The sequence below is a fragment of the Typopeltis vanoorti genome, chromosome 9 (assembly GCF_054136105.1).
Source record: "Typopeltis vanoorti isolate ZY-2024b chromosome 9, IOZ_Tvanoo_1.0, whole genome shotgun sequence".
Taxonomy (NCBI): Eukaryota; Metazoa; Arthropoda; class Arachnida; order Uropygi; family Thelyphonidae; genus Typopeltis; species Typopeltis vanoorti.
Genome location: NC_143557.1, coordinates 9599506 through 9622232, shown reverse-complemented (window position 1 = coordinate 9622232; position 22727 = coordinate 9599506). Strand labels below are relative to the sequence as shown.

General features: G+C 32.7%; 1 protein-coding gene across 1 annotated transcript in view; it reads left to right on the top strand.

Annotated features, from left to right (window-relative positions):
• The window catches only part of AIMP2 (aaRS-interacting multifunctional protein 2), an 87612-nt gene that overhangs the window by 21980 nt on the left and 42905 nt on the right, over positions 1 to 22727 (top strand). The gene's annotated exons all lie outside the window — the stretch shown is intronic.

Below are 22727 nucleotides of genomic sequence, written 5' to 3'. Positions count from 1 at the left end.
GGCATTTCCTGTAACTTGTGAGTTTGTAATCAATCTGTTGTTTTTTCTAACTTTGGTTTTCCAAAATAGAGAAATAAATATTTTATTCCAATATATTTTTTTTTGTTGTTGTATTAAAATAAGTAAAAGTGATAAATAAATTTTTAAATACAGAAATAAAGTTTTTAGTTGTGTATATTTTTTTAGTTGTTTATTTGTGTGTATTCAGATATCAGGTTGGGGGAACGTGATCTATATAAGAGAGTAGATCGCCGAATAACTTTTTATAGAAAAGTAGCTCGCATAGTAAAAAAGGTTGAACACCACTGGACTATATTATTGTAAACCAAAGATGGAAATCAAGTATCCTAAACTGCAGATTGTGGATCAGACTATAAGCTAGTATTTGCAAACCTAAGAATAAAGTTAAAATCTGGAAGCACTTTTATAGTCAAATGGTGATTGAATGTAAAAAAACTACAAGACAACAATATTCTAAGAAAATATCAACTAGAACTGGATAAAAACCTGAAGGAACTACCAAAACAGAATATAAACATCAAAGAACATTTGTGCAAATTAAAGGAAATAATATTAAATTCGGCAGAAAAAACAATAGGTTACACAGAAAGAGATAGTAAAAAAGTTAAGCGATCAAAGGAAAAGCATGAAACTATAACAGAAATGAATATAATAGATTAACCAGAGAAATTAAAAAATTAATTAAAAGAGACAAGAATAACTGGTTAGAAGAAAAATGCAAAATGGCAGTAAAGCTATCAAAAGAAAATAACCTTCAGGGATTATATAAACAAATAGACCAAATTAGTAAGACACGGACAACAAAAATTATAATGATCAAAAACAAGGCAGGACAACTAATTGAAAGTAAAACAAAAAGAATGGCCAAATGGGAAGAATACTTCAAAGATTTATATAATAAAAACAGCTCCCAGGATATTATGATTCCAGCCACTGAGATGAAAGTGGAAACAAATATCTTTACCGAAGAAATAATAGCACACAGCATAGAAAAACTCAAAACTAGGAAAGCACCTGGCATTGATCAAATAAATGCAGAATTCTTAAAAGCAGGAAAGGAACAACTTTTGGAACCATTAAAAACATTATTTGAAAGGATCTACAAAAATGAAGCAGTGCCTACTGATTGGACCAAATCAGTCATAACTCCTATATACAAGAAAGGAGATAAAACAGAATGCAATAATTACAGAGGCATTAGCCTCCTCAGTATTTCAAGTAAGGTTTTTACGAAAGTACTCCAAAAACAAATTAAGCCACATATTGAACTGGCAATAGGCGAAGAACAAGCTGGTTTCAGACCAGGACAAAGCACAATTGATCAACTATTCACCTTAAGACAGCTAATAGAAAAGACACTAGAGTACAACCAAAGTTACTACATAAATTTCATTGACTTTCGTCAGGAATTTGATTCAATCCGTAGAAGAGAACTATGGAAGAATTTGGAATTCCCAACAAAACCATAAGAATAATAAAGAATCTGTATGAGAAATCTGAAAGTGCAGTATGAATGGAGGACACCTTAACCAACTGGTTCCACACAGAGAGCAGAGTAAGACAGGGATGCAATCTGTCACCAAACCTGTTCAATCTTACACTGGAAGAAGCAACCATTAAGGCCTTAAACAATGAAGACTCTGGAATCAAAATATATAGGAAAAATGTGACAAATTTAAAATTTGCAGACGACATTGCATTACTTGCAAGCACAGAAGAAAATCTACAGCGAATTTCTGATAAAATAAAGGAGGAGTGTATAAAATCTGGATTAAACATGAATATAGACAAAACAAAAATTATGCAAATAGAAAAAAAAAGCACAAATCTGAAAATTGAAACTGATAGTAAGAATCTAGAGCAGGTAGAAAACTTCACCTACCTTGGAGGAGTTATTGAGCACAATGGTGAAATTATAAAAGATATAAGCAAACGAATCAGTCAAGCATCCCAAACTTTTGGACGACTTAATAAAATATGGAAGTCAAGAGACACCAAACAAGTAACAAAAGTAAGAATCTATGAAACAATGGTCCTCCCAATACTCCTCTATGGAAGTGAATGCTGGAATCTCAAAAAGGCTGAAGAGAAAAAATTATTAGTTACTGAAATGGGTTGGCTAAGAAGATTACTTGGAGTATCACTGCTGGATCGACTAAGAAACAAATACATAAGGAAACGACTAAAACAAGAAATAACAATAATAGACAAAATCCAAGAAAGAAGACTGCGATGGTTTGGCCATGTAACCAGAATGGAAACATAAAGACTACCATCTAAAGCCCTGAATACAATGATGGAAGGTAAAAGATCCAAAGGACAGCCCAGAATTAGATGGATAGACAAAATAAAAGAGGACCTGAAAACTAAATCACAACAAGCGACACCAAACTGGACAGAATTGTTCAGACTCTCCCGAGACAGACAGAAGTGGAAAGAGTTCATTCGGCCTCATCATCATCACCATAGATGATGGAAGAGAGAAGAAGAAGTATAGATCATTGGTTAAAGACTGGATTTATAAAACGTACAAAAGAGAGCAATATAACAGATATAGAAATAAGCAATTTCACTCCTCTCATTGATGATAAATTATTTATATTAAGTAAAAATGTATAGTATCAAACATCAATTGAAAGCCAAATGGCTATTTTTCTGGCAACCTTAATAATAATTAACGGGATACAAATCCCTTGTTGTTCAACTGCCAGTAAGCAAAACTCTAAGATCGAGAACTACGAATCTGAGTTTCATATATACCGAAAAACTATCGGTGAATCCAAGTGTAAATGACCACTTGGTAGTACAACACCAAGGCAACTCGAAGCAAAGGTGGAGCAAGCTCCCTCACTATCCTTGATATTTTCTCATAATGTAAAAACACAATCCCTAGGGGATGTAATAGTGTAATTACATTATGAGGAGAGGTTACTACCCAGACTGGTTTCAACCTTTTTTGAGGTCTCATCAGTGAGTAGGTAGACCTGGAAGATAATCAGGTTTAAGTGAAAAGAACTTACATACCTTTACTATATGAATGCCATAAAGGTGTGTTTGTATATTGGTAAGATATACTATGTTTGTAAGATAGTTTTTCGGTATATATGAAACTCATAGATTCGTAGTTCTTGATCTTAGAGTTTTGCTTATTGGCAGTTGAACCACAAGGGATTTGTATCCCCCTTAATTATTAATGTATAGTATCTTTATAAATTGTGTTCTATTAAAAATAAATCTTTTTTTTTTTTTTTTTTGTTTAAATATACATCTAAATTAAAAAAAAAAACAGACATTTACAATGAAATATATTTTTATTTATTATTATTATTATTTTGATAAGGTAATTGGTAATAATGAAAATAAAGAAGGGGTACATGGATATCTGAAGTTTCAGAAACACTGATCTATCCAAATATTTAGTCTGAAACATACGTGTATATTAAGCTGTTCGTTTTCCTAAATTCCATTTCGAATTTGGATATACGAAACAGTGTGATATGCACCATTTTTTTCAGCGTCATTTCAATTTTGAATGTGAAACATATTGAGTGTGTTGTGTATTCTGTGTTTAAGTGACTTTGGACAATTTTTGACTTTTCTCAGGACAGCAGTTTTGCTGTCCTGAGAAACTGAGCAACATTTCTGTCCTGCTCTTTATAATGTTTGTGCAACTGATAGTTATCCTTATTCATCTCATGCTGCATCCCAAAGTATCTTCTTCCAGATATTTTTGCTTAATCTCTTCATTCATCCATTTGACACCTATCTTATTCAGTCTTTTGACTTTCTAAATATGTGAAGAATTTAATCATAACTTACAACTATGAATAGGTTTGCCAGACATCCTGTATTTTACGTCGAATTTTGTTGTTCCATACTGTACTTGAAGGGACAGCCTAAGGTCCCGTACTTTTCATGAAAAGCAAAAATTATAAATATTATGTTAAGGAATTAGAATTTTCAATATTCTTTTCAAATAATCCAACTTAAATTGATTTATAAGCAATAAAATCTGACAATTCAAAGAAATTAATTGTGTTTACAGTTTATGGCGGTTATAGGCCCTTTCATTGGTTGCATTTTATTTATAATTCTGTACAGATATATTGCATTTGCTTATTTTCAAACAGTTCTTATTTAGACAATGTGCAGTATCAGTACAGTATGTGGATGTTATTTTAATAATTATTAAAAAATAATATCTTGCATTTTTCGAATGTGTATTATTCAGTTAATACATAAAATATATAATTAAAGGTAAATTAATTTTCTTTATTAATTATGCAAAGATAAATTAAATTTTGTTTCTTTCCTTAATCCCTCAACAATGCCAAAATGAAAGTGCATTTTTAACAATGATTATTCGAAAGAATGGAATTTTATTGCAAAAGGAATACTGCAATATGGGGGACGATTGAATATTACACATTAACATTCAGAAACACAAATTGAGCTTTTCGAGTTCCATTTCCAAAAGTATTAATACTTATTTTCTAAAACCAAATACCAGCAATGAAAGAAAAGTTATTTCTACCAAATAACTATGGCATAAAGCATCATCATTCTTTTGGTCACCCATGTCCCATATTTGGTTTTCCAAAATCTGGCAACCCTAACTATGAATCTTTTTATGATTTGCTTCTGTACATTAGAAATTTATTAGTTTTGATTTGTAACCACATATGATTGGCACTTGGAATCTGTGCAATGAAAAATTGATATTTATATTTAAAAAGTGTAAGTATTTGAGATTGCACTTACCAGATATCTGATAGCTGTCATGATTTCATTTGTTCTTTATCATAATTGTTAGGTGTAGTGATGTCTGTCGTTCATTGTAAAGAAATTCTCTTTTCACTAACAATGACAATGTGTCCATCATTGCATACTTCTCGCTTGCAGCTTAGTTTAACAAATCCACCTACTCACCAAGAAGGTTGATGAGTAATTGTCAGCTGACAGAGCATTCATTACCTGGGTAAGAGAGAGAGAGAGAGAGAATGGAAGTTTGAGAATGCAGACCAGTAAATTTTGTTTCTAGGAAGTTTTTGAAAAACTTAACAGTCAAAATTTATTAACAGAAGATTCCGAAAAAGGAATCTTATCAAAGTGGATCCTTACACTGGAAAAGTGACACTGTCAACAAGTGAATAGTAATAAAAGGAGATATTAAGTAGATGTTTTGTTTCAATGATCATAGAAATGCTAAATGGAAAGTTTCATTTCCTGTCTCAAGAACACTGGTGATATGAATTATTTCCTTGGAATAAGTGATAGAAAAATCTGAAATTATAAATTGGCATTAATGAAGAGACTCTTCTTTGATACATAGTTTATAAAGTCATAAAAGAAACTGTTTTTCTGTGGTAAGAATTTCTGATTTGTGCTTCTCGCAATTAAACTTCCTAAGGTAAAAATATTTATACTCAGTTAAACTGTCAGGATGATTGGAAATATGTTAAATAATGAAACACTGCATACTCCTATGGAAGTTAATGAAAAGTTTTGTGTTTTGAGAAGAGGTGTGATAAAGACTTGACTAATGAACATTTAATTTTTGTAGAAATTAGTGAAAAATAAAGTATTCAATCTAGTAGACTTATTAAGTACAAGTTAAACACACCAATAATAGAACAAGTCAGTGAGTGGATGAATTTATCCTTTTAAAGATAAAAGATCGCAAATATTTTCTATTTGGTCTCGAACACAGAAATATTTTAGGAAAATTTCGAGAAGGGAGCAAAACTAATAATAATGGCAAAATACCTGTTGGATTTCTGTTTAGAACTGGTTATTACTAACACAACCTTCCAATATAAAAATGTACATAAACTCACATAGGAAAAGAGGCAAGGAATAAAAAAAAGTCTCATTGACTATGTTATCGTTTATAGTGATGTTTTCTCCCTGGTGCAGGACACCAGAATGTACAGAGGATTTGAAATTGGAAGTGACCATCATTTGGTCTTGAGCAAGATAAAATTGAATTTCATATTGAAAAGAAGAACACATAAGAAAGTTTTAAAGCTAATAAAAGATGAGCAGTTCTCAGATCTGAACTGTACACTAAAATACACATTCAAAAAAATTGATTCAGCCAGAGAGGCATGTGGTGAGGTTGCCTGTAAGGATAGAAAAATCAGAACTCCATGGTGGACACAGGAAGTTAAAGAGGAAGTGTATGGGTACTATGAGCTCTCGTAGTACCCATACAGATACACAAAAAGGTAAATAAAGCTGAATGTGAGAATTATGGATGTATTTCCATTCTGAGTGTTCCTGGTAAGATTTATGTAAGTATATTTGAGGAAGGATTGTGGAAGGGAAGCTTGGTGAAGAATAAGCTGAATTCAGGCCAAATAAAGGCTGTCAGGATCAGATTTTCACTTAATGACAAATAGTTCAAAAATCGTGGAAATATAACAAGGATCTGTATTTAAGTTTTGTAGACTGGTAAAAGGCATTTGGCAAGGTGCCAAGAGGAAAGCTGTTCAAAACACTACAGTTATATGGTGTCAGTGAGGCATTATATCAAGCAATACTTAGTCTTTATTTGAGTTGTAAGCAGTTCGAAGGATGTACAGGAAGATGGTTTAATATTAAATCTAGTGTCAGACAAGGATGCACATTATCCTCTCTGTTATTCATTATCTATATGGATCAGATTATGAAGACAAGCAGTATTAAACCTGATATAAAATTGGAGATGTTAATCTTATCTCTTTACTTTATTCAGATAATGTTTTACTTTTAAATAAATCCACTACAAGTCTGCAAGATTCCCTGACTAAAGTGAACAACTGTTGTAATAAATTTGGTATGAAAATCAATAATAACAAGACAAAGACAATGAAAATAGACAGAAACATTGACTATATCAACTGCATCCTGAATGGAGAACTTATTTCATTTCAGCTACTTAGACACAGTTTTTAGTGAAGATGGTAAATTAAATATGGAAATAGACAACAGAATGAACAAAGCCAGTTTATTCTATTATAATAAACTAGTCTATTATAAATTTATTCAGTTGATTTCCTACCATACTGGTAGGAAATCAACTGAATAAATTTATATGGAATAAGATAGAAATAAATCAAAACTCTAAATTAGCTGTTTACAAGAGGGTGTTCAAACTAATTTTAACTAATGGTTCCGAGAGCTGGGTTAGAAATTAAACACTTTACCAAAGACTCGAGACCACAGATATGAGAAAGATTAGGAGCATAAACAGATGACATCAATGGCAGTATATCATAATGAAAACAAGTATATTAGGAAAGAACTTGACATTGTTAGCATCCAGGAATGTGTTAGCAGAACTAATCTCCGCTGTTATGGTCACTGCCAATCGGATTGAACTCTTCTAAATTTACTTACCACTCAGTATGAAAACAATAGGGTGCATTAGTACGGATACATAAAGTGTGCACACATACACACACATAAACAAATTGGCATAGGCTCTTTACAGAGATATAACAATTTCACATGGATACTGTTAAATATCTCTTGATCTAAGTAGCAGTTTTCTCCTTACCACTTTTCATGTCATGCTATAGCTTCACACTGTCTTCTAAGCTTGTCATCATCATTGGTTTTGTAGTTGTGACTCTTCATGTGACTAGCCACATGAAGATCTCTGTAAGAAATGGATATATGGATCTTCATGTGGCTAGTCACCACCCAGGTGATCACCTCATGGTCACTCATGCTCCCATAATACTCTTCCCTTGTTCACTAACCCAAGTTGCTTATCCATTTCCTCATAAGCACCTTTCACATTCCCTTGTTTATAGCAGCACCCATCTAAATATCTCTTTATGTCAATCCTCACAATTCTGCCTCAAAACCATTTTCATTATTTCCCTGTTGCATCACTACCTTATGTGGACATAATTCCCTTGCTATCATCTGAAGCACCATCCTCTCCCCCTCATGAAAGATACATCATACTCTTCCATTTCTCTTCACATTAGAAAATCATCCTCTCCCAATCCTGTTTTACTTATTTCAAGAATTTTGGGGAAAATTAAACTCAGTAAGCAAAATAGTTTCATCTCCTTATTTCTGATCATCCTGGTATTTGTAAATAAGCACAGCATTTCACTTCTAGGTGTATAACCAGTCCAATCCATGCCACATATTGGTTGTGATTTCCTCACCACACCTGCCTGTGCTCAATCACCTTTATCACTAGTCACCTCATATATCCTTTCAGACTCAGCTACCCCACTCACATTCCAGGTCATTCCATTCCTATACTGATCCTCTCCAACTCATTCGCTGCTTCTTCCAGCATCCACTCTCATTCTGTGCCTCTGTCTGCCCTGACTCTCTCTGTTTTTTTGTTGTTCTTATTGTATTCTCAATCAATGAAAGAATTTCATTTCATTTATTTCTGACGCTCCTGGCATTTTTAAATAAATGCAGGAATTCATTTTTAGATGTATAACAAGTCCTACCTATGCCACTTTATTGTTTGTGATTTCCCTTGCTCAGTTACCTTTATTACAACTTACCACATATATATAACTTCAGGCTCAACTACTTCCCATTATTTTAAGCATCTCCATACACACCTTCACAGCAACTTCCAACATCCATTCTCCTTATACCATATCTGCCCCCCCACCAACACCAGTTTCCCTGTCCATCTTGCATTCTTGTTCTCATTGTTATCTCTCACATTACTAGTGTTCCTATTTACAATCTCTTCACTCTCATCAGCTCCTCTTTCCTGATCCTTCATTTCCTCTGATCTCACATCACTTATTACATTTCCTTCTAGCAGCACTCACACCAAATCTATTTAAATGCAGCCCATCACTTTTAGACAAATGCATCCCTCACATTTACAAACTCTGCACCCTTTTCGCCTAGTTCTGCTAACACACTATTCACGACTCTTGCTCTCTGTCGCAGCTTATCACTATCGTACCTTAGCAATATGCTGATTGCCTTTCCCACTACACTTATCTTTCACTCTTCTCAGTAATCTGTTATCCATCCTGATATTTTCCTTATGTCAAACCAAATAGTTTGTTCCAACTTCTTTAAATGCTATTTCTTAACAGAGTTTAGCAACTGCCTTTGCACATTTACTTCTGGCTTTAGTGGCTCTGATTAAGAGCTCTGTGTTCAGATTAGTCCAGTTTTTTATATTGTCTAGGCATGATATTTTTCTTCTTCCAGGTTTTCTCTTCCTGTTGATTTTACCTTCTAGTATTACCTGGAGAATGTTATATTTATGGTTTCTCATTAGATGTCTCAAGTAGACAGTTTTCTTCTTTTCACAATCTTTATTAATTCTCGATTTTTATTTATTATTCTCATTACCTGTTCATTCTTCACCTTTGCTGTTCATGGGATCTTGAGCATCCTTCTAAATATCCACATTTCAATGGTTTCCAGTTTATTATTATTATTGTATTTGATTTAATGTCCATGTTTCAATTCCATATAGTAAACTTAACCATATGTAGCACTTCGTCATTTGGAATGTTTAAAATTGTTAAAACATTCATGTTGATAAAGGACTGTTTTGCAATTTCAATTCTTGATCTTATCTTCATTTCACATTTCATTTAACCAGGATCACAGGTATTTGAAATTGTTCACGTGTTCAGTTTTATTTCCATTTAGAATTAAGTCAGCTGTTATCGAAAAGCTTTGCTTATTATTATAAGTGTTGTGTTTTTTGGCATTAAATTTTTAGCCTATTTCTGTATTTTCTTTGTTGACAATATTCTAGAAGTAGTTGAAGATCTTGAATATTTGTTGTAATTAAAGCAGTATCATAGCATAAGTTATTTACTAATTGGTAGTTTATTATTACTCCTTCCTTTATTCCTTCTAAGTTCTTGAGAAATAAGACTTCTTGAGTAGATTCTGAACAGGTGGAGATGGTGCACATCCTTGTTTCACTCCTCTTTCAATTTTAATATTTGCTTATCCTGATGTCTGTTCTAACAAACATCAGGACATCTCTAGTGGGGCCAATCTGGCCCCACTAGAGATTTTTAATAATTCTAACATCCTTATCATCTATGCCTAGTTGTTCTAAGATGTTTATAAGTTTATTTTTCTGGACCTTGTCAAAAAAGCCTTTTTTTCAAAATCAATAAAAAAATATAAAGGTCAATTTGTTCTCTGCATCTTTGTACTAAGATATGTGAGCAAAAAAGTGCTTCTCTTGTTCCTGGGTCATTTCTGAAACCAAACTGAGGTTCACTAATGAGATCATCACGTTTTTGGTATATTCTGTTACAAATAATTTTTAGAAATATTTTGAGAGTCTGGCTCATTAGGCTAATCAATCTAAAATCATCACAAGATTTTGTATTAGGTTTTTTGAGGCAATGCAATGAAGATTGAGTTCATCCTGTCAGAGGGTAGTTTACCAGTGTCATAAATTCTATTGAATAATTTTACAAATTTATCAGTATTACTGTCATTGATTAGTTTAATAATTTCTGCTGGTAGTTCATCGGATCCACATGCTTTACCATTTCTTGCTAATTTGATCATCTTTATTACTTCAGACTTCACGATAGGTGGGCCTGTGACTATATTCCTTGAATTTCTTAAGTCTTGTGTATTATCATAAAATATTGCCTTATGTATTTACTCCAAACTTGTTCTTTTTTAGATGTCTCCAAGATTATCTCTCCAATCATTAGTCCTAAGTATCACAGGATGTCGTTTTTTCATCAATTCTGAGAATTGTTTCTAATTTTTTGTGAAGATTTAAGTCGGCTTTTTTTTTTTTTTTTTTTTTTTTTTTTTTTTTTTTTTTTTTGTAGATCCTCAATTTCATTACATTTTTTTTTCATCCAGTTTTCTTTTGCTTCTTTTATTTTAGATTTTATCTTGACCTGTATCTCGTTATATTTTGTATTATCTTTATGCAGTTTGCATTGATTGATAAGAGATGAGATCTCAGCAGTCATCCAATCCTCCTCCTTCTTGTGAGATGTAGTAATAATTCTTCTTTTAGTTTCTTCCATAATTCATTCACTTCTAGTTCATCATTGGAGTTCCAAGTAATTTTTCTATTAAGTTCTAATTTAAGTTTTTTCTATTTTTGCATTCCTTAAGTTTTTTAAATTTAGTTGTTTTTTTTTATCTGTTTTGTTTTCTGGATTTTCTTTAGTCTCAGTTTGAGTTCTGCTACTAGTGGAGTATGGTCTGAACCAGAGTCAGCACTGGGATAGGTCTTTGTGTTACTTCTAAAACGTTGATTGACTAAGGTATAATCAATTTTGTTTCTGACTGTTGCTATTGTCTTGTTGGGACTTCCATGTGTAGAATCTTCTGTTTGGTAGCTCAAACCACTTTTTTTAATTACTAGGTCTTCTTCATGACAAAATTGTATTAAGCAATCTCCTCTATCATTTCTTATCCTAAGTCCAAACTGTCCTACTGTGACTCCAGATGCTCCTTTCCCTACTTTTGCATTATAGTCTCCCATGATGATGTTGGTGTCATTTTGAGAAGTTCTTTCAGTTTTAGAATACAAATGGTCAATTTCTGCATCATCCTTGTCTGCAGTCAGTTTATATACTTGTATAACATTAATGTTGATTGCTTGGCCTTTGAGTTGTAAGAGCATTAACCTGTTGGAGAATGAAATAAAGTTGAGCACACTTTTGGATGTTTCTTTACTTATTGATATTCCTATTCCATGTCAGTGAGTATTATTACTGCTTCCAGAGTAATATAGGGTTATATTGTTGGAGCAACATTTACCTGAGCCTGGCCATCTTATTTCACTCAGGCCTAACATTTGTATTTTCATTTCGCACCTTTCCATCTTCTAACATTCCATGTTCCTATTTTAATTGGTTAGCCGGAGATTCTTAGCACTCCTGTCCTATTTAAGGGATGCAGGGAACTCAGGACCAGTTCTTTTTGTGTTTGCCATGGTGGTTGGTCTGGGGAGGTTGAATGCAATAGTTTCCCCCTCTTCCTTTTTGCATCGCAGTACTATGGCCATTAAGGAAGTTCTATCCATGTCCCATGTTGATGTCATTCATCATCAGCCTAAAGATCAGTAATGATGTATCCTGCTGCTTCTAACCATGGAAGTTGATTTGCCATATCTGGCTGCTCCCTCTGCATAAGATAAAATGAAATGGCAAAATAGGAGATCCACCCCTAGCCCTCAAATACTCTAATAGCATTGACAAAATTATATTAAGCAATCTCCTCTATCATTTCTTATCCCAAGTCCAAACTGTGACTCCAGATGCTCCTTTCCCTACTTTTGCGTTATAGTCCCCCATGATGATGATGGTGTCATTTTGAGAATTGAAGCATTGAAAGAACAAAAAGAAAAGAAAGAAGGAGGGGGAGTGACTAGTCTACAGATTATATAACAATGTATATTACATCAGGTACCTCAAGTTTACCACTCCCATACTCACTAAAGTAAGTCCTTGTGGACTTGTTCCAACAACCACAACTATTTTGTTCTTCTACTTCTCATATTCAGAACATCAATTATCTTGCTAATTCTGCCTCCTGTTAAACAGATCTTGTGGACCCTCTTATTTACCATACTCAAATAATAGAATCTCCATACATTCTACTCTTGAGTTGTTCATCAGCTCTTTTTCTTTGCTTTTCTTCATTGTATCCTTTTGCACTCTTTCATTCTTATCTACGAAACTTCTAATCTCACTGCATGTATTTTTCGTCTCGGTTTTCAAGAATTGCATCCTATTGTTAAATTGTGAATGAAGATATTTGAGAATTATAATACTTCATTCACATTTAACATAATCTACCTTAACTTAAGCAACACTTGTAAATATTATTTGATGTTAATCTCTTGCTTGTAAATTATTATTCATATAATTGCTTTGAGTTTGTTTATTATTGATTGATTATTTAATCTAGAATATGTATTAGTACTGAAAGGACTCTGTATTAAAATGTCATTCAATTTATTTTATTTATTCCTGTATTAATATTGTAAGAAGCTGTGTGTATAAGAATTTGTATTTATCATATTTAAATGTATTTTATGTGAATTACGAATTATTTCTTTATTTCTTATTTCTAAAAGAGAATGTAAATATGTGGAATTCTGCTGATATGATTTTATGTAATTCTTTTGATTGAACTTGATTGGCTGGTAAAGGAGAAACGGAGTTGTTTTTAGTTAGCGCGTGCTAAGAACGTGAATGGCTATGATATGGAGAGAAGCCGGTAGATGTAAGCTGAACTGGCTAGAACCAGATTTTGGCAGGAAGACAGTTAATTGGAAAACGAAAGTAAACAAGAGGAGAAGCCTTAGGGACAGCATAAAGATCGGTAGCAAGTGACAGAAGGGGAATTGATATGCCGTAAATCGACTAGGAAAGGATCGGGAATTAATAGGCATTTTGAATTACTTCTATGGGAGTTCTGATACTACGATAAATTCCAAATGTTTAGTGGAAGAATAGTGCATAACTGAAGTTGATATAGAAGAAAATAAGGAATTAGTAGATAACTTAAACAAAGTGCATCAAGACTTGTGTATTTCTGTGCCTATATTTCAGTTATTATAGTGGAAGATTTCTTTTGAATTGTGTTGTCATAAAGTAAAAGTCAACAAGAATTTCAAATGTGCCTATCGAATTCGGTGTGTAGAAGCTATAACCCGGTAAGAATTGTCCTCTCTATAACCTGTGTGAAGCAATAAGAGTTAACTCCGTCAGATATATTTTCACCTTGGCTGTTGATTATATCATTTAATTGTCGAATTCAAGATGTACTGAAGTAATTTCTCTTCGAAATGATAAGCGCTATGTTGTTCTATTAAGTGTTAGTTGACTGAGAGAGAATACAGAGAAGCCTGTCGTAAGATTAATTATTGTAACATTTGGAAAGTTTTAGGAACTATTTTCAATTTGATTGACTGAGCATAAAGAACTGTGAAGTCAATGTTTGATAGTTAATGGATTGTAATTGGTCTGAATACTTTGAACTAAACTGATATATTTATGATTTGATTCACCTAATTCGATAGAGAGAAATATGTGAAAGAAATACAAATGTTTTAAGAATTAAGAAGTGTTAACATTAGTCATAATCCTCAAACCTAATTGGGAAGTTACTAATATCTAAATGTGAATTTTTGTATTTTTTTCATTTGGATAATCTTTTGCAGATAGTTATACTTGGATGTATATGTTGTACAATTCTACATTAAATGTTTTCTTTTATTGAGTTAAATAATGCTGTTTGCCTGATTTTCCTTCATTGCACCGCTCATAAAATTAATCGGACCTTTGCGGGAAGCCTTAAAAGATAATAATAACCTCAGCCTGAAGATAAAGTGATAATATAAGTATAGTTGATGATTGATTCCTCTATATTATTTAGACTAATCTGAATATAGGGTGGTGCAGTATAATATAAATTTCTTTATGTTCAGATGAGCATCAATCAACAACTATCGAAGAAAAACGGAATTTAAAGAAATAAGGATAAGTTTACCAAACCAATATAATTGGAACAGTCACCTAGGTAGGACGATCCAACAAAATGGTGCAGTCGGCAGGATGTGAATTCACTAATATAAGTATTTAAAGATGTTTTGATTTCACAGTACTCTAGATTAAGAAGTATTGGTCCTAACTTATGGAAACTACAGAGAACCACACAAAAGGATAAAGAAAGTGTCACAGATTTTTACAATCGCATATTAACTCTTTCCCACAGTTTAAACGTGTCTAATGAAGATAAACCTCATTTAGATTGGGCTGTGTTCCAACAGTTTCGCCAAGGCATAAAATTAGAATTAAGAGAGACTGCCTACAAAAAGAGAATTAACACTTTGGAAGAATATTTTAAAGCGGTCAAGGAAAGAGAACAAATAATTGGAGACTTTTGTCCCTCATCCAGTGTAGGTCTTGTGAATGTTGTAAATAAGACTGATTGTTCGCTGAACCAATCTGAGATTAAAAAGAAAAATAAAGATGTAAAGGAAAAAGGAAAGAATATTTGAGAAAGTCCAAGTAATGTTAATTGCATAACTGAAAGTAAAGAGCAATTTAACAAAAAGCTGATAGCAGAAGTACAAACCCTAATTCACCAGGAAATAAAAGAATTACAACAACCAATAATGGATAGTCTTAATGAGGCAATTAACGGCAATTATTGTAAAGTTTCAAGAAGACCAAACCCCTACAACAGATAAAATTAATAAAATAATTAAACAAGAGGTGGAAAAACAAAATCAACCCATTTTAGCTAGTCTAGATAAGGTGATTCAAGGACTAGAAATTGTTAAACAACAAATACCCATTGTCCCTCAACCTCAGACAGAGAGAGAACATAGAGATCCTCTTTTATTGCAAATGTTATAGTTGCAATAAAATTGGACATCTTGCCAGGAATTGTTTCTATAACAAAAGAAAGTACTCTAATAACAGATGGGATTCAAAATTTGGACACATACCTCATAGAAGGTATAATAAAAGTCAGAAATCCCCCAATTTAAATGAACAATTGATGAGAATTAGAGGAGATATCCTAGGTTCTAAGTGTGGCATCTTATTAGATACTGGATATAATGCTTCTACCATTAGAATGGTAGAAGCATTATATCCAGTATCTTAAGTATCATAATTTCTTAAGCTTAAAAAACAAGTTATGAAAGAGCACTACCAAACTGAGAGAACCTATAAGAATTACTACTCTCTCAGATTCAAGCTTCATAGCTTATGAGCAAGTTCGCGCAAGGATTTACATACCAGAATTTGGACTATGTGTCTGGATGGATTTGCTTGTTGTCCCCACAACATCCAACTTAAGCTCCCACATTATATTAGGAACAAATTTCTTAGCAAAGTATCAATTCTCCTGTAATTTTTCTAAGAGGGAAATATCACTAATGAAGAGGAAAAGAAGTATCAGAAGAAATAGTAAGTAATCATATATATGATGGAACAAGGCGACAGACAAAGGAGTTTTATTTACCAGATGGATTGGAACTGCCTACTAAAGTAAAGTCATCTGTAAGTAAATCAACTAAAAAAGATGGTGATGTAAATTCTGATGTGCTTTATCAGACTGAAACACAACTTGATACTGATGAACCATCACAGCAACAAATATCCATACCTAAATCAGATGTTGGCACTGAAAATCAACTAACAGTTAAAGTTAATTTTGCCGAGGTAACTGCCTTACATAATAGAATTAGAAATTTGGAACGTCAATGGAAGTACAAGGAAATGAGTGATCACAGAAGGAATACTAGAAGAATGGATTACCAAGACATGAGACAACTGAGACTAGGTATTAGTGACAGAGAACAGAGTTTCTACCCTGTTCTCTGTCATTATAGGCACAGAAAACAAATGTTTCCTTATGTTAGAAACAGCAAGGATCCAAGAGGAAATGCAGAGAGAAATAAATATATAAAACATAACAAATCTAGCTTGGTTCAAGCTAGGTACTACTTAAGAACTCGAAAAGGAGGTGAGAAGTCTGATTCCTCCTCCTCCAATGAATCTTATGTAAAAAAATTTTCAGAGAAAGAGTAGGCCTTTGTTAAATTGTGAATGAAGATATTTTATTTTTTAATACTTTATTCACATTTAACATAATCCAACAAGTGTTTTATTTCTAACCCAGCTCTCAAATCCATAAATTAAAATTGGTTTGAATACCATTTTGTATACTTGCTAGTTTAGTATTAAGACTAATTTATCTCTTACTCTATGCAAATTTATTCAGTTAAATGCCTACTACACTGTTTTTGCTAATTCTGTTGTCTGTTTCCATATTTAATTTGCTATCTTCCCCAAAAAATTGTGCCTTGATAACAGAAATTCTTTCCTTTAGTGTTGCATGGTGATCAGCGTTCATTTCAATAAAATTATGGAGACTACAACTGTGTTAAGAATAATTACTTTAATTTCTCAACATTTCAACCTTCATATTAAAGTCATCACCTGGAGCACACAGTGATGGTCAAGATGTCTAGAAATTGAAGTAATTATTCCTAGTATGGTTGTAGTCTCCATAATTTTACTGAGAATTGATAACTGAAATATTTTACATGTTCTAGGTTCTCCTTTCAAGATGCAGTCTATATTTTTGATGCTTCTGCCAATTTTCACTGTTTTTGCCTTTTTATTGCTAAATTTTATACAAAATTTATTACAACAGTTATTCAATTCATCAATGAATCCTGCAGAATTGTACTAGATTTATTTTGGAGTATAACATCATCTGCATACAGTAGAGAGCTGAGATTTACATCTCTAATTTTGATATCAGTTGTAATACCACGTTCCTTCGTAATGTGATCCATGTTGATGATGATTAACAATGGAGCTAATGGTAAAGCTTATCTCATATAGTTCGCCTACTGTTTGTAGGTCTCTCCTTGGCATTTTGCCAAGAATAGTCGATTCATGCTGAAGGGGAGGAAGAAATGAAGGATGTACGAATTTGTCGTCAACATGTGAAATCACATGCTTTCTTGTCTGTTGCTGTGTATATGTATAAGAACTATTCACGAATTTTATGTGGTCGAGAAAAGAGTGCCAACTGTTCTGAAATTGATTCCTGTGCTTAAAGAAAAAATTAATTTTTCTTGAAAAGAGAAATATTAAGGAAAATACTTAATGAAATTGGATTTTGTTTTAAAAAGTCCCAGAATAAAAGGAAACTTTTCATGGAGCGAAGTGACATTGTTTTATCTAGAACGCAGTATTTGAAAGCAATAAGACGTTTCAGGGAGGAGAAAAGACCAATTGTATATCTAGATAAAACTTGGATTGGTAGTAATTTAACTTATGGAAAATGTTGGCAGTCTAAAGAAGAATGTGGAGTGCTACAAACCGGAAATGCCTTGCAGCACATAATAATTTTGTGTGCGGGTGGAGAAATGGGTTTTTTACCGAATTCAAACTTACTATACAAAGCAATTCAACTACTGGAGATTACCATGGGCAAATAAATTCTACGATCTTCGAAAAGTGGGCAGAAGAAAAACTGATTCCAAACCTTACTAAAAATGCTGTTGTTATAATTGATAACACTCTATTCAATTAAACAAAGTTCCAAATTGGTCTAATAAGAAGCGAGTTCTTCTGGATTGGCTCTCTGCAAATAACATTTCTCACTCCCCAGATATGCAAAAAATTGAATTGCTTAATTTGGTCAAAAGAAACTCGCCCACAACTAAACTATTTAAATTCGACACGATGCTCAAAGAGCATGGATTTCTAGCTTTGAGGCTACCACCATATCATTGCGATATGGAGGTAGCCTCAAATTGGGCAGAAGTGAAAAGTTTCATTTGCCGTCGCAACGTAACTGGGGATGTTGACATGTCGAAACTTTTTAAGCTTTCAGAACAGGCAATTGAAAGTATTACAGTTCAAAACTGGGGAAAATATTGCTCTCATGTCACCTCATTGGAAAATATGTATTGGGACAGAGATAGAATTATGCGAACCTTTGGTGATCAGTTTAAGTGAAAGTAATGGCAATTCAGACACCGATTCAGATGACTCTGAAGATTAAAAGGATTTGATAATGGTATTTTTTTCCAACATTTTTTTTTGCATGGGTGTTAAAAGAGTCGTAACAAATCATAAATAATTAATCGGTTTACGACATTAAAGTGTCTCAGTTCTCTCAACTGCAAGTTTAGAATATCAAAGTTCATTTGAAAAAAAATTTCTGTTTTTCTGTATAATTATTTTTATTTTATAGAAAACTTTCTTAAAAATAAACTTAGTTAAATTTTTGTTTTATGCTATATCTTTTTTAATTTTGTTAATACTCTACGTACATTTTTCCAACTATTATACAAGCAAAATAGTTACACTTTAAAAACAGCAATGTTCATAAAAGAAAAGCTAAATTTTCTGACCTGTAATAATAAACAAACTCATCCCAAAAGACAGATTGATTACCCTATTATCGGAATGGATTCTCCCTTTTCTGACATGTGCAGAAGTGTCGAAGGATCTCTAATCGGTAGGCGAACTATACCTCTAACTCTATCATGTACCCTCCATTAATTCTTTCTTACAACTGAAATATAGACTGTGTTGCTTGATATAATATCCCACGTAACTAGCATTTTTAACAGCTTTTCTCTTGGCACCCTGTCATATGCCTTTTTTAGATTTACAAAACTTAAATGCAGACCCCTTAACTATATTCCTGTGATTTCTCAACTATTTTTCTTAAAGCAAAAATCTGATCCTGACAGCCCCTATTTGGTGTGGACCCAGCTTGTTCTTCTCCAAGATTCCCTTCCATAATCTTTCTTAACCTTTTCACAAGTAGCAGGAATACTCAATAGAGAAAATCCTGTGTAGTTCTCACATTCAGTTTTATTTACCTCTTTATAGATTTCTAATATGTGAGATCTTCTCTAATCATCTGGAATTCGACCCTCTACATTATGCAGTGTAGCTATTGTAACACTTTTATAGCTTCCATACTTGAACATTTTTGCCCAGATATCATCTACTGCAGCTGTCTTTCCACATTTCAGGTTTTTGATAGTTTTGTCTACTTCAAGTAGTGATATTATTGTTTTCTTCCACTGCATTGTCACTTGCTTATTATTTAGCAATCTTTCAAAATAATCATTCCAGACATCTAGAATATCTTTTAGTTTTCTTATCATCTCTGATTCCTTCTAGCACTCTTTCCTTCATTTTTGAGCATTTTCAATAGCTTCCAGAATATTAAAGTCTATCCATGACTTTCATATTCTCATAAACACCGTGCTTTGCTTTTTTACATTTTTCTTTGTATTTGCTTAGAGCACAAGCTGACTTATTTGTCAGGAAATTTCTATATGCTTTCTTCTTTTCCATGACTGCTTTTCTTCTTGATTGAACCATGGAGTTCTGATTTTTGTATCTTTACAGACAGCTTCTCCACTTCTGAATCAATCACTGTTTTCTTTATTGCTCACCACTGATGAGCAACCAAGGTTTAATTCTTTTCAAACTGGTTATTTTATCCTAAATAATATATGTTTGAGTCTCAATAGTAGATCATGTATGGGGATCACATTATGAAAGAAAGTGGTATTAACCACTATACAGGTCTTATGTTTACATGTCCTTAAATACATGGATGCTGTTAAATTGTGAATGAAGATATTTTATGTTTTAATACTACATTCACATTTAACATAATACACCATGTCATAAGCAAGACTTGTAAATATTACTTGTTAGTCTCTTGCTTGTAATATATTATTCACATAAATGCTCTGAGTTTTGTTTGTTATTAATTAATTATTTAATCTTAGAATATGTAATAATAATGAAAAGACTATATATAAGTATGTCATTCATTTTATTTAGTTTATTCTGTAAAAGTTATTATAAGAAACTGTGTATATGTAAGTTTAAATGTATATTATATGAATTGTGATATATCCTTTTTATTTCTGTATGTAAGAGTGATGTTATGTAATTCTTCTGATTGGATTTGATTGGCTGCTGAAGGAGAAACGGAGTTTATTTTAGTTAGCTCTTGCAGAGAACATGAGCTACTGTGTATAAACAAGGAAGCCAGTGGATATAAGCTGAACTAGTTAGAACCGGATTTTGGCTGGAAGAAGGAACGTAGTTGATTGGAAAACGAAAGTAAAGAGGAGAGAAGCTTTAAAGATAGCAAGGAGACCGGTTGTGTGTAACAGAAGGGGGAGTTGATATATGCCGTAAATCGACTACGAAAGGACCGGGAATTAATAGGCATTTCGAATTATTTGCTATCTCTAAAGCTTCTGATACTACAATATTTTACAAATGGTTAGTGGAAGAATAGTGCAGAACCGAAGTTAATACATAGAAGAAAATAAGGAATTAGTAGATAACTGAAACCTAGTGCATCAAGACTTGTATATTTCTTTGTCTATAATTCAGTTATTATAGTGGAAGATTTCTTTAGAATTGTGTAGCCATAAAGTAAAAGTCTACAAGAATTTCAAATGTGCCTTTGCGAATTCGATGTGTAGAAGCAGTAACCTGGTAAGAGTTGTCCTTTCTGTAACCTGTGAAGCTGTAACTGTTAACTCCGTCAAATATATTTTAACCTTAGCTGTGGTGTTATGTCGATTAATGGTCGAATGTTAGATGTACTGAAGTACTTTCCCCTCGAAATAATAAGTGTCATGTTGTTCTATTAAATGTTAGCTGACTGAGAAGGAATAAAGTGTAGCCTGTCATAAGATTAATTATCGTAACATCTGGAAGGTCAAACTTTTAAGAACTATTTTCAACTTGATTGACTGAACATAAAGAACTGATAAATGAATGTTTGATAATTTATGGATTGTAATTATTCTGAATACTTTAAACTGAGCTAATATATTTATGATATGGTTCATCCAATTGGTTAGAGTGAAATATGTCAGAGAAATACTAATGCTTTGTGAATTAACAATTGTTAACATTAGTCATGATCCTCAAACCTAATTGAGAAGTTATTAATGTATAAATGTGAATTCTTATAATATTTTAATTGGATAGCCTTTTGCAGACAGTTATACTTAAATGTATATATTGTACTTTTCCACATTAAATGTTTTCTTTTGTTGAGTTAAACTTGGTGTTTGCCTGATTTTCTTTCATTGCACCGCTCATAAAATTATTCGGACCTATGCGGAAGCCTGAAAATACTAGTAATAACCTCAGCCTGAAGATAAAGAGATAATATAAGTTTAGTTGATGATTGATTCCTCAGTGTTATTTAGACTAATCTGAATATAGAGTGGCGTGGTATAATATGAATTTCTTTATATTCAGATGAGCATCAATTAACAACTAACCAAATATAACAGAAATTAAAGAGGTAAAGATGAGAATAAATAACCAACATAAATGGAACAGTCAGTTAGGTAGGACGACACAACAGATGCAAAGTGCCCATTGAAAATGAAATAAAATTGTGATACGCTTTTAAAACAAGAATACAAAAAATAAATTTTTGATATATTTCATCTATGTGGATGTTTGTTTTAAAACCTAATATGGAAATGGAGAGATTAATCTCAGCTCTTGATTTTATGCAGATATTATACTCTTAAAGAAATTCAGTACAAGTCTGGAATTCTTAACCAAATTGAATGACAGCTGTAACAAATGGGTAAGGAAAGATTTAGCAAAACAGACATTTTTGATCAGGATAGCAGGAAAAAATCCCAGAGGAAGACAGATATAAGTGTATTGGGGAAGTAAGAAGTGCTTTAGAAGACCAAAATATAGGATCTGATTATTAGACTACTGACAGATTAATTTGGAAGAAAATTGTCAATAAGAAGCTGGTAATTGCGTAAATATTTCATGTAGCACTATCATAATATCCTGCATACCCACCTCTGAGGGTGCATTTCAGGAATTTGATGATGAGGAACCTTCTTGAAGTGTGAGAGTCATTGCAGTAGGACCACACTAGCTATTATTTATACTATATTCATGTTTCTCCTTAAACTCATTCACTGACAAATCACTTATTGACTTTGTCATACAACACCCTCTCTGGCAAATTTTATTTTTCCTGCCATCACACTATCCAAGCATGAAAGCTCTAATCCTCATGCCCTTATTAGCTGCATTCCTATACAGAACTTCCAAGGGTGACCTCTTGTTCTGTCATGTATTGGAAAACGTTTTCAGCATCTAATCTGTAAAACTTCTTTAATCACTTCTATATATCTA